At 34.8% G+C, this 12775-nt stretch overlaps 1 long non-coding RNA gene across 1 annotated transcript; it reads right to left on the bottom strand.

The window, feature by feature from the left end:
• Nucleotides 1-11148: 11148 nt before the first annotated feature.
• LOC139846679 (uncharacterized) lies at nucleotides 11149-12519 on the bottom strand. The gene is made up of 3 exons (XR_011759142.1): nucleotides 12011-12519; nucleotides 11752-11822; nucleotides 11149-11416 (listed from the first exon to the last, which is right to left on the bottom strand). It is a non-coding gene; the product is annotated as an uncharacterized lncRNA (long non-coding RNA).
• Between the last annotated feature and the right edge of the window lie 256 nt (nucleotides 12520-12775).

Here is a 12775-nt window from a genome sequence, read left to right as displayed (position 1 = left end):
CACAAGGCCAAACGATATAGCCTTACGAAGCCCTTCATTTAACACTAAAGAGATGAACACCAAGTCTTAGACCCTTCCACATACCGGCACAACCACAACAACAAGGGGTATCCCGTTAGGAATGTTACCCTATAATCCACAACACACTAACACAATCATCGCCATATGGGTCTCACTCACATGAATTTAACGACCCGAAGACTCCTTGACTCGACAATTCCAAGGTGAATCACAACTAGAATCCCTACATGATTCTCTAACCACACACTCTACTGAGTGTAACCCAATACCACCATCATTAGACTTGTTGCATCCCATTACGGAATTCAAGTCCTCGACGCACACACACGCACACATTAATCGGTCATCCTATTTACGATGGGTAACTACAACCAATGATAATCTCAATAGTGCACCCACTACTTAGGGTGACTAAGCACGCACCAAACTCGTGAGTTCGCTCACTCACCTTAGCTAACCGAAACCACCGTAACACTTCCCGACTCACAAAGAACCTGATGTGACAACAAGCACATCACCTGAGACCACTATATCCTAGGAACCAATACATGATTCCTATTTCGTCCAGAATCTACCCCAACCATGCCATGTTTCCTCCGTTCGGTACTCGTCATGTCATGCTTGGTGTCAAGATACACTTTCGTAATAATGGTGATCAGTCACTATTACAATTGCGTACCTTACCATTTCCACATGGTCACGCAAAGTACTTTACCTGGAGTAGCGCACCATCCACACAATACAACGCACAATCACCTCTAAACATGTAAAGTCCCGTCGTTAGACTGGACTATCCAAAACACCCAAGTACCTGAGCCCCACCGTTGGACTCATCACTATAACACCATACACTAAACATATAGTATAATAATATATGCATATACGTACAACGCAATAACAAGCCAACCTACTCCCTAGGTGACTAGAAGTAAAAGAACCTCCAAGGCTGCCTACTTACATTAGGCACTAGCTTACTATGACACTAATCTATACACGAAACAAGGCCCCACATAATCACACTTTGGATAAACACAAGTCCTAGTTAGTCACCTATTCTAAGGCACTTACAAATCTCAATCCGACCCGTATTCCTACAAGTCCCGCAAATAAAGCACAACCATCAATAAGTCTAAGACTAGGCACCTATTCCAAGGTCACCTAATTCCATTAGACTATGCTATGATACTACTTTTAACGACCCCAAAACCATTTAACCAAGATCGACGCATTTTTTTAAAGGCCTGACCACTGTTTCAGGTATAAGGCGCGACGCGACCAGACATGGCGCGGCGCGGCCCACAACTGAAACATATAGTCAGCAAGAGTTAAACTTTTGTTTCCAAAATACACTAGGACGCGGTCAAAATACACTGCGCAGCTATGCTTGTCGTAGCGCGGCTTATAACCTGACCTGATGCTGACTTCAAGTTAAATTAAAATCTCAACTTTAAACAATACAAGTTTTACTTAAATACACAATGTCACATCAAGATATTAAACGTTTTATCGCAGCCCTTGGTACACGAATGACCCATTATACAAAATACGTGTTTAACATGTGACTAAATCCAAAACGTACAATTCAACGCCTTTTGACCCGTTACACAACAAGTGGGTAATTACGACCCATTTACACTACAAACCGGGTTAAGACTCAATAACCCAACCTGATACCAAGAGCATAATCCTGGGGACTACTAAATCTCCAATCCGTGTCCAAATATCCAAAAGCTAATCCTCCAAGCTTAAGCAACGTCTATAAACCCTAGTCTAGCAACTAGCTAACTCCGCATCAAAGATACCTATAAAAAGGTAAATAACGAGAGGGTAAGCAAAACGCTTAGTGGATACAACAATTATACATATACATATACATATACATATACATATACATATACATATACATATACATATACATATACATATACATATACATATACATATACTTATTTGCAAACACTTACTCACATACCGCATACATGCTAGCAATTTAATTAGCATACAATCTCAAAGTACAAGCTAATTCCTCAACACGTCACGAGCTAGCATAATCAAAAGCATGTGATATAAATATTGCTCACGAATTCTACGCACACACCATATGGTTAACCATACTCGCGTCATGGTGCTACCGGCTCCGTGGTTCACACCATACGCATTTGTCATGATGCTACTGGCTCCATGGTTCACATCATAACTTGAGTCATACTCACGCTAAGGCGCTATCGGCTCCGTGTTCACACCATAACAACGCGTGCTATAGTGCTACCGGCTCTGTGGTTCACATCATAGCACACTCGCACATGCTATGGCACTACCGGCTCCGTGGTTCATACCATAGCATACAAATAAATACACCATATACATACACGTATAATTATTTCACTCATCTTGGAATGCTCGCACAAGTCAAGTGTAACATGATCTCCATCCTCAAATTCGAGAAAGTAACCACCTATATCACACATAGGTACAATATACACATAAATAGCCATTCTCTAAAAGAGAACCTGACACAAACATTCCTTAGTCTAGGAATCACACCTTGCTCGCCAAAGCCCGCCCATTTAACACCTAATGGACACAAACCAATTACCACTTCGGGTGATAATTCAAACCCACTCTACAAAGTAAAATTTAGCCTAAATTATACTTTACACTAATGTAGACCAACCTAGGTCCCGACACTAAATGCTACTTAGATGTCGATCATTTCAAACTGCCATTTACACAACAACCACAACACGTGCAATATTGACCTTAATTGCATTTGACCACGTTTGACTTGTAAAACATCGCCTTGACTCAAAATCACTTCTCATGTGTGATTACTTCTAAAAATGCCATTTAACAATTAACAAAAGTGTTTAAACATCCATTTGATCAAAACTAGTGTCATCATCAACTTAACCCAATTCAACTTACCCATTTTGACACAAGTCACAAAAACGCCCATAATTAATAACGGCTAGTGATTATATTTCCAAAACATTAATTAACACCTAAACCAAGTATTTACATACTTGATTCACCAAAACTTGACTCAAAACTTAGTTTGACACCAATTCAAAGTCAACACCCATTTTGACCAATACTTGTTACTAAGAACATCAAAACACTAAAACACTTACAACCTAGTGATTTAACACCCAAACCATGACAAATACTTCTAAATCCGTCATCAAACCTTAAACCCACAATAATCGGGTTTACTTACACAATACATACAACAAAACCCCCAATTTCATGAGAAATGGGGTTTATAACCCAACACTAACTCAAACCCTAACCCTAAGTCAAAATCAAAGTAAATAAAATCGGAGTTAAGACTTACCACCACTATCCAAATGTAGCTAAGAGCAAGAGGAACAACTTTAATTCTTGCGCTTTCACCCGATTCGAGCTTCTTCTTCCTCGATTGAGCTCTCTCTCTCTCTCTAAAATGGGTTTCTCTCACTAGAATAGGATGAGAGAGTTTTGTGGATGAGAAAGGAGATAAAATGAGGATAAGAATCTGCTCCCCACTCTTTATCCCGTCCCCATGTGAATTGACCAAAATGCCCTTCATTTAAAATAAAAACAAGGAACTTCCGCCAGGTAGGAGCCACGACGCAGCTCTATAGAGACGCGGTGCGCCTCATAGTAAAACTGAAACAGAAGCTTCTTTCAGGGACTGAAATTGTCTGAGTCTTATTATGATGCAAATTCTGAAAATGCATAAGAATAAGTGGACTTTTCCTGACACTTTCTGAGAACACTCTCTGGTGACACTTTCTGGTGGTACTTTCTGATGTATAAAATTCATGGTCTTACAATCTACATCATGTTGTTAAGCCGTCATAAAAAATATTTTAACAACTTAGATAATGTCAATAATATTTAGCATATGTAAAGAGATAATTTGTGTAGAAGCATACTTCACACAACCTTATATCCTTAATATATAAAGGATCAAAACATTGTCTCTACTAACATTCAATGTTAAAAAGTATGTTATAAACCTTCTATAACAAAACCACGTATGTTTTCGTGTTGCAATAATGTTCAAACTTGGCTTGTTAAAATGTTTTCACAGATCATATAACGTTTTGTCATAAGCACAACTACCGTTATAAAACTTTTCTCACAAAACAATCGCATATGTAAAAACGAACTGTAAAGTGATAAGTGTTTTGTCAAAAGATAAGTAGAAACAGGTTGTGGAGGTTTCTAAAATATACCATTATATATAAAGAGACCCTTAGTGCCAATATTTAAACATATTTGTATTATGCTTACACATGCACATAAAGAAATCTCCTTAATTTATTAGATTGCTCGAATTCTTTCCTCAAAAAACCTTTTGCGAATTAATTTTCGTCGAGATGTTTTACGTGCTTGTATATAACCACCATTGATAAAATGTGTTTTTCAAACTCTTCACCAACAAATGTTTTGTTCAAAGATTATACTTACTAAAAGTCTTCCTAACGAATATTATAAGTAGAAAAGAATTCTACTAATATAATTATTTTTCAAAACACTTAGACGGGATTAAGACATATAATAAAAACTTTAAGAACATCACCCAAAATTAATTTCCCATCCACAGAGTTGTCCATGCATGCGTGATTCATCAGACACATATTTAACAACTAATTGATAAAACTTACTCGTAGTTTATCCAACATAAATATATTTATCCAACCAATTGATAAAAAAAATTACTAGTTAAATTCCAAATATTTTGGTCAAAAGTCCAAAACTAGTCTCCACTCTCATCTCATTTTAGACGGGAGTTAGCCAATCGTTTCAACTCCTTTTACTTAAATTGACGTGTTCCCATAACATCTGACCAATTAATCTGTTAGCCATTACACCACGTAATTAAAATCAAACACTCATGGCAAATCTAATCTAGAGAATATGGAGTAAAATTAGGACTATTAAAAGCACACCCCCAACCTACACGCCAAAAAACTACAAAACTTCCATGTCACATGCATGGATGTACTCACATATGATGTTTGTGGATCTGTCTGACTCATTATAGTCTATAGATAGTAAATTTATGCTTGCATACAAAGAGAGAGTCCATATAAAACCAAATGTATAAAGACACATCAAAGCAGAAATATGAGTTTCAAACCATATATTTGTTTGAAAATGTTTTTCCGTTTATTTCAAATAAATTATTTCATGTTATGCATGTAAGCACGAATCTGTTTTGTTTTGCATCCAAATAGAACTTTCCAGTTTATACGAAATTTACTCGGGTACTTTCATTAAAAGAACTGTTTTAAGTTTGTAGGAAATAGTACCCGAAATATATACTATATATTTATTATAATAAAAATTCAAATATAATGAAATACACATACCTAGTAAAAGATGTAGTCAAAAGGATATATGAATCGTCTCACCAAGAGAAGCCGAGGCCCGTGTTTAACACGGTTCCCTTAAAATAGTTCTGCCGTCTATACGTCGTCTGTTTCCCAGGGTACAATGGCCGAAGCAGTAGTACTGTCGGACTTGAACACTTTCCTGAAAACTTTGTCACAATGTTCTTCATACACTAACACAACTATTATTTCTACTATGATCAGAAACGTTTGATTCAATATTAACTAGAACGGAGTTGGATATCTATCAATCTCGGTATAAACATTTTTTATTTGTTTTTTCTTCTTTGAGCCAAGTATTCATCTCTCAATATTTTTCTCTACTTAACTTAGAAAACCATGCAAATATATATTGCTCAACAGAGACTTAATAATGAAATCAATACTTAATTAATCACCATTAGTGATTGTAAGTTTCATAAGATGATAAGGTTTTATTTAATGTAACATGAAAGCTACATTTAGTGACAAAACTTCAACATCTTCCAACTTCAATTTCATTCAAAACTATTAATTTACCAACAGTGTTCTATACTTAACAAATTTTCACTTTGAACAACTTTCACACATATCAAAAGATAAAATCATTCAGCCATCATTCTTTAAGCATAATAGCATTTTAACAACATTGCGTGCCAAGCATTGGGTGCTCTCTTGCCATTAGCATCTGCTAACGCCAAAAAATTGGTATGGCCCTTCCCAATTTGGACCTGATTTGCCGGTATTTTCACTTTGGCTTGCTTCATTGTTGCGCAAAACTCATTCTCGAATTCTAATGTTAAAGGACGCACTCTTTTATTATATTACTTCGCAGTTTGTTGTTTATTATTTGCTTCGTGTATTGCCGCAATCAATCTGCGTTCTTCAATTAGATTGAAATTTTCACGCAATCTATCTTTATTTGCATCTCCTTGAAAATCTACAATCCAATGTATTGGAATGCTGATTTCAGCGGGAATAACAACCTCAGATCCATAGACCAAACTGAATGGTGTTTCACATGTGCTCTTTTTGAAAGTGGTTCGGTGTGCCCAAAGTACATTTGAAATCTCGTGTATCTAGCTCGTGTTATCAGTACTTAATCATTTTTATGCCATTCACAATGTCTCGGTTTGTAATTTGGCATAGACCATTATCTTGCAGGTGAGCAACAGACGTGAACTTTTGTACAATGTTCAATTCTTCGCACCAACTTTTTAATGGATCATTTGCAAGATGCGCACCATTATCACTAACAAGTTTGTGCGGTATGCCAAATCTACAAATGATGTTTTCCCATACTATGTTGCGTATAGATACACCAGAAATTTCCCTTACTACTTTTACCTCAACTCATTTTGTAAATTAATCGATGGCTACAATTAGAAATTTTCCATTTCCACCACTAGCTTTAAATGGACCAACGATGTCAATTGATTTATAGAATGATCATGGCGAATTAATGGGTATCAAATCATGTCTTGTCATTCGATTGGCGCATGAACTTGACATTTTTTGCAGCTCTTAACTAACTTTGCTACATCGCGATACATTGAAGGCCAAAAGTAACCAAGCACCATTATTTTTGCCACAATTGTTTTATATCCATAATGTAATGCGCAAGATCCATTGTGAACAACCTGTATGATGTTATCTGCTTGTAATGGGCCTACACAACGCATTAATGGCTTGAGAAAGAATTTGCGATACAGAGTTCTATTTTCAATCCTATACATAGGTGCCCGCATGCGCACTAATCTTGCGACTTTCTTGTTTGTTGGCAATGTTTCTTTTTCCAAATACTCCATTATTGGAGTCATCCATGTTGGCTCTGTTTCTTCGATCATTGCCAAAATTTGTGTTTCATCAATATCCTTATTCTGTAACTCTTCCACCCAAACTTGTTTTTGAAAATGTGAAAACTTTGATGCCGATAACTTGGCATTTCTGGGTTTTTACGCTTTGTGCGAACAATTTCAATTACTTCAGGTTCATCTATTGGTGCTTTAGCTCATTGCCGTCTTAAAATCTACTCTTCTGCGGGCGTTGTTTGCATTACAGGAGATCCAAACACTTCATGTGTGTTTTCATCCGCAAATACTTCCTCAATTCGCGGTGAATCCGGTCTTTGTTCATTGCTTTCATCATTCGGCCATGTGTGATTAGGTCCCAAAAGGACTCCATAGCCAAGATCTCGTAGTTTTTGTTACGCTTCAATAGGCGATATTAATTTTTTAATTTTCCTCGGCAGATTTCTCTCTTTTTCGTTTATTGCACGTTTTTGTGTCGTTATTTTATCATTATTTACGCTTTTATCTGCGTTTTCAGTAATGACATTAATATACGGGCGTTGTTGCAATACCATATGTATCGCAATTTTTTATGCATGTGCCGTCATGTTTACTTGCGGATTTTTAGATGAATATGAAGCTATCATCAAATTTTCTGCGTTTTTAGTTACGTGCTCAGCATTTGCTCGAAAATTAAACGAGCTAGGATAACGGAAATCATATTCCTCTAGATTAGTTGCGCTTTTTTGAGACTTTGTAAATCAGTTGATGTTGTCATTTCTTCAAGTCCATTTGAAGATTTGAGAACCTGCAACAAAAATGAGACACGATTAAAATTGAAGCTCAGAATATTAACGTCATGAATTAAGCTTGTCAATTATCGAAATTCGATTATTGAGCGTCCCACAGATGACGCCAATTGATCGAGCCTAAATTTGACTATACTAATCAAATTTAATCTGAGTGCAATGAGATTGAAGTTATTCCGACGTTTAAGGGACCTTATGATCGTCTTTGACTCTAGAACTTAATTTAGAATCATCAATCACCACGTCCCGTTCTTGAACCATGAAATTACCTTGATTTGAATGTAGGATTATTCACAATTGACTTAGAATGTAGAATAACGATGATATGCATTTGGAGAATTATGGTTCAACAACCTTCAAATGAGAGCTCAAATCCTCTATTTATAGTATTCCCGATCTTAGCGGACTGAGTATAAAAATACTTAAATATTTCGGATTATGCGCAAGCAATTCTATTATTGTGTAATATTGTGCGCTATCAAATATTAATTGCTAAGTCTTTGTAAATTAGCGTAATTAATATATGATCAATATACATGATTACTAGCTAAATAATGAAAACCATGTCTATTATTATAGTGTAATTTATTACGGAGTATATTTTAATTAGTTGCGGTTTCTTTTTAATCTGATTAAACATCTAATTATCCATAGCATAACAAGATTAGCTACGTTATTGTACGTACTACATACTCTAAGTACACAATATGTGTAAGTCGTACACAAGGATCATCATACGTACATATCATATTATATTACTAGCTTTTAAGAGCCCGTGCGTTGCACGGATGGCCCTAATCAAAACTAAGTATAAAATATGAATGAAGTTATTAACAAACAACAAAACATCTTCCATATAAAACATATAAGTTGACATTTAAACAAAAAATATTCTGAATTCAACCAATCTAATTAAGTGTTTCTAATGAATGTTGTAAAAATTAATAAAGTGCATAAAAGTTGTTCGTAAAAGAAGTTGAAATGTAAATTTTATATAATTAACGGTATGATAAAACTACAAACTCGTACCTATCTCTTAAATGTTTAACCTTTAACAATGTTAACCCAAAATGACACCAAATTTAGGCATTAAGTCAAAATTTTATCCAATGTACCCGAGTGACAAATTCACTCAACAACACTAAAATGACTTTGACACAAATTCACTCAACAACTCTAAAATGACTTTATAAACGTGTTGCAGACTTCGAATTTAAAAACTAATGTAAACGGGTCGAAATGGACAATTATGGCCCAAATGGACCTTTGTTTTATGCGCCTGACTAATCATAATATCTAAACATAATGAGCAAGTGGCTAAATAATAATGAGAAAAAACTACTAAGAAATTTAAAACAGGGGAAGGCCCTACAAACAAATGAGCAAGCAAATCATGGAAATGATTTAACAACCATTTACAACAGTTAGTAAAATTACCAGTTTCTACATACAGGCTTCAAACGAAAAGAGGTTTCACAAAACGATCTATACCGCTTAATGTAACGAAACCCTAATTTCCAGCCTTAAAACAACTGTTTAAAAAGGTGAATCAAACAATTCAAACAAAGAATACACACAACTGTTAAACATGTTTGCTAAAATTAAAATGGACCAAAAGTGATATATATTAATAAATTAGTTTACACTTGCTTAACATATATCTGTTGAAGCATTAGGATGACTTCCATAGGTGGTTCATATAGTTGTAATAGCATTGTACCTGTAATTTTTATTAATGGCCCAAAAGAAGGTTGTAGCCAAACTGTTCAGGCCCGACCCATAAAATATATGACACGTTTGAACTTGTAACTGTTAAAAAACCCGACCCACCCACCCATATTTCCACCTGTAGCATAAAGTAAGAAATATCCCACCATACATGGTCATCATAAACATCAAAAGTATAAATTAAGGAAAATAAACATTGTCTTGTTACTTTTGGTAGAGGCACGTCATACTTGCTAGCTTTTTTCTTCCTTTATTGTTTTACTATTTTGCTAAGAACCTACACACAAATTATTCATATGAACCTGCATATGCACTACCTTTTAAAAACATAAACATAATCACTCAATTGTTCATATACTCCAAATTTCATATTAAAAAATATTGAGCAACTTTGGCAGTTACCAACTTTGACTTTGACCAACTTTGACTTATTACCAACTATGACTTTGACTAAATTTGGCTTTGACTAATTTTGTACGATTTTGACAGACTAAATCCGACTTCAAACATATGATCTTGACCCATTGACCAGCATTGACCAATTAGTTAAAGAGGAATTCTAGAAAATATAATCGGTGTACCTACTTTTATAAACGAATTAATTAGAAATTCATTGGGAATTTTACAACCATGTGTATCATGAGTATACTATAAGTAATAAAAAATAAAACCCATAATAGTAGTACAGTTGATAAAAGTATTGACCATATATAAATATATACATAAATACGATAAAGAAAACGATCACATACCTGGAACACAGGATGAGACAATGGGTCAGAGAAAATCAAACAAACCAATGCATCAAAATCTTTCATCGCTACTTATATTGATCCATTAACAAAGTTAAACTCCGTCTCATCATCATCTTAGAAAACCTCCAACTTAGATGGTCCAACTTTCTTTATACAAATAGATAATGACATAAACTCATAGTTATCCGCATATTCAAATGGGACAATTAACCGATTTGTCAACGACCTACTGCTTATGGACCATTCTGACCATTCTGCATATACCTTCGGTACAGATTTTAACGAAACAGATGTCTCCATGCTTCGAACAGTAATTTCATACCGAAACGAATTATTCATTTAAGCCTTTTATATATATCATTTCTTAACAAACATCTTACCCTGGATTCTTAAAGGCTGCATAAATCACAAGTAAAACTATATATTCAGCATTCTGCCTTATAATGGCATTTTGAGTATATAAAACTGAAACGGCCTAATATTACCTATAAATGAGAGAAGATACAATATAAAGTAAAAAAAATGTAAAGAACAATGAATTGAAGACTGTACAGTTTGACCTACGTTTAGAGCGCTGGTGAACTTCACGAGCTTCCTTTTTCATCTTTCTCTCAAGTGATCAGGACGATTGGAACTTGCCATAAGGCTGTCGTAGTGAAATAAAATATAACATACTTGCAGACACTTAAGTTCGCATACTAACAATAACATTGAACAACGCAATAGATATTATAGTAACATTAATCAGTCAAGAATGTCAATGACCAATAACAATAGTAACATGTAACCCACATAACACATATAACGAAATTAACAAACATTCACATAGCATGAACACTTGTCACACAAAACATAAAGCAAAATCAAGCAAAATAATTAATATTTAAAAAGCTAAAAGAATATAAACAAACTTACCAGAAGAAGTTGCAATCCAGAGACACACCCACAATAACCTACAACCAAATGATGTGAATCAAAATTAATATTCAAGTCTTTTTATCAAAAGATACAAAAGAGCCATACCTTAATATAACAGCTAAAAATATACAGAGAAATAGAATCAGAAAATTACGTCTGTGCATGATATAAACACATAATTTTTTCTGTTGATTTTAAAACCTTGCAATTGATAACGTCTTTCAATATTCAAAGCAAAATATGCTACAAACTTGAAAGTCTTTAAGTTCCCAAATAATAAATAAATAAAAAGCTTTCAAAAAAATCCCAAAGATACCTTATAATTATGATAAATATATATAGAGACCAAGAGGAATTAGCAGCATCGAACCTGAAGCAGCAGCCACGACCAAAAGAAAAGCAGCTACAAATAAACATTGCCCCATTCTCAACACAGCGGCACTGTCATTCCATTGAATCACGAACATCTTTCAGTTTCATTTTTAGTGTCTTTTGATAATCTACAACTGCTACTATTTTTCGCTGATAATAAAATCTTTTGATTGACCTAAAATTGGTAGCATATATGCTACCACTTTTCCTTTTTAGGGGGTTTATTTACATATAGTTTATTGCCCCTAATCACATACCTGGAACGACGGTTAAAAAAATATCAAATCTGAATCTTGCAGATATCAGAAAATTTTGATCTTGAAACCTTGTTGATTAAGAGGAAAACCTTTAAGCGGCTTCAATCAATAACGGTACCAATTCTGATTTTTTGAATGATCGGTAAGAATGTTCGTCGTTCGCCAATCGATATCACCGGATAACTTTTTGGTGGGGGAAAATTGGGTATATAGTTGGTACCATTTTGTGTAAAAATTTATGACGGATAATTTAGGGATACCGGCGGACTGTCAAACGTTGTCCACCGGCCATAATCTACTCTTAATCAAACGAATGAACCATGGATACAGCCAATGTATCATAACGGAAAAGGATCGGAGTGAATGTCATCGACGTGAATCGTTTGAGACCAACTTTAAGCCGTTTTTACAAAGCGGATACCGTTCGATTTGTAAAATTCTCAACAGTAATACTATGATGTTTCCATATGATTTCAAAGCTTAAGGTGTGAAAAAAATGGTGGTTTGATTTATTTGTCTGGATATTGAGAAGAGAGAAGAAGAGTTTGAGAGGGGTAAGTGAATGAATTTATGCGGTATAGATCTGGGATACGTGGTGGTTTCTTGATTTTTCCCAAAAAAAAAAAATGAATGAAATTATGTGGGGTGGGACACGTGTTTGTTAGGTAGGGGGTAACATTAGGTTCTGACACATAAGATTTGATGTTATGCTTTATGTAATGTAGGGAAGACAAGTTAATTAACACGTAAAAGTTAAAATTAAGA

The sequence above is a fragment of the Rutidosis leptorrhynchoides genome, chromosome 5 (genome assembly GCF_046630445.1).
Source record: "Rutidosis leptorrhynchoides isolate AG116_Rl617_1_P2 chromosome 5, CSIRO_AGI_Rlap_v1, whole genome shotgun sequence".
Lineage (NCBI taxonomy): Eukaryota > Viridiplantae > Streptophyta > Magnoliopsida > Asterales > Asteraceae > Rutidosis > Rutidosis leptorrhynchoides.
Note: the sequence above shows the minus strand (reverse complement) of the source record. Positions and strands in the feature narration are given on the sequence as shown.